We start from the raw sequence: 1,427 nt of genomic DNA, 5'->3' as shown, positions 1-1,427 counted from the left end.
AGAAAGAAAGAAAGAAAAGGCGGACTCGAGTCTCTTAGCTTGATCAGATTTTTGTCTTTTCGCCTCTCTCTTATTCTTCATGTATCTTTTTGTTTTTTTCTTCTCTCCTCCTGTGAAAGAGATCACCTTAGATGTGTAGATGGATGAAACGCCTAAGAGAAGAAGTGGCAGATAGAGGTAGGTAGATGCTTGGATAGAGAAAGGGACAGATAGACAGATTAACGGACGTCCCTCTTCTAAGCAGCGATGATAGGATAGAGGGAGAGGTCTCTTAGGTATGAAGCTTCTCGGAATGATAAGAGCGAGAGATGTGTAGGGTATCTCCTTCCTACTATACGGTGGTTGACCTTCTCTTCTCTCTCATTCATCTTCTCTCTCTGTCTTTCTTTCTCTTCCTCCTTCTCGATCTGTTGCAGACCCTGTATCTAGGTAGGAGATATACAGTCTTTTTTCCCTCTCTCTTTCCTTCTTTCTGTGCATGTATCTGTTTCATCTTGAGGGTTCTTAATCCAGGCTATTTGTATACAAGAGAGTATGAATGAAGTCTAGGACTGCTGACCGCCTTGCCTTAGGTGGGGGTGACGCATGTATGTCTCCGTCTCTCTCTGTCTTTCTTTCCTAAGGAATGGCGATAAGAAGAGGAAGAAAAAGATTCAAGGGAATGTGTTCTTTTCGCTTCATCTCCTTTTCTCTAGAATACAGCTGTACGATGAGAGAGTGTATTGACGAGATTTCGTACAAAGGGAGAAAGGGAGCTGCAAGAGGGCAGAGGTAGAGGGGGAAAGAGAGAGAGACAGGTTGTTGTGTTTGAAGGCGGTCTTTGTATCTGGGGTGTACGTACACCTCGTTCTGTATGATGATGACGATGTAGGGTGGTTAAAGTGGCGAAAGGGATAAGAAGGTAGAGATTATCCTTTCTTTGTTTGTCTATCTATCCTTGTTTCTTTTTCTTTTCTCATTCGATAAGGTTGTTTCACATCGAGCGTGACCTCTCAGTCCTGTCTGCCGTCACCGACCTCGGTCATCATTCTCCGTCTTTTTCTGTCTCTTTTCTTGGCTCTTCTCTCCATCTCTTTCTTTCTTCGAATTCTTTCCATGGTACAAGAGAGAATCTCTTCATTCTCACCTTCGCCACCCCGCAGGCCATCTGGGACTGCATGCACCAAGGAAAAGAGAACAACGTAAAAGAAGAGAGAAAGAGAGAAAGANNACCAAGGAAAAGAGAACAACGTACAGAAAGTCCGGAAAAAGAAAAGTGGCGATATGCCACTGGGATAGATCATTGTTCACTTCTTTGATACCTTTCGGGCTTTTCTTTCCTCTGTGGAGAAACTCCCTGCGTTCACCCTCTTTAGTTTCTTGGCCATTACCTTCACGTACATAGGCATGAAAACAAGAGTTCGATAGTATGGATAGATAGATAGATA

General features: G+C 43.4%; 1 protein-coding gene across 1 annotated transcript in view; it reads right to left on the bottom strand.

Moving 5' to 3' along the window:
- Positions 1 to 29: 29 nt before the first annotated feature.
- CSUI_003821 (uncharacterized protein) overlaps positions 30 to 1,427 on the bottom strand; it is a 3,457-nt gene continuing 2,059 nt past the window's right edge. Inside the window, exons 3-4 of the mRNA XM_068064016.1 lie at positions 1,017 to 1,153; positions 30 to 152 (exon numbers count right to left, since the gene is read on the bottom strand). The gene's annotated coding sequence lies outside the window, so the exon portion shown is untranslated. The remainder of the gene's footprint in view (positions 153 to 1,016; positions 1,154 to 1,427) is intronic.

The sequence above is a fragment of the Cystoisospora suis genome, assembly GCF_002600585.1.
Source record: "Cystoisospora suis strain Wien I chromosome Unknown contig_1724, whole genome shotgun sequence".
Lineage (NCBI taxonomy): Eukaryota > Apicomplexa > Conoidasida > Eucoccidiorida > Sarcocystidae > Cystoisospora > Cystoisospora suis.
This window is presented reverse-complemented; position numbering and strand designations above follow the sequence as displayed.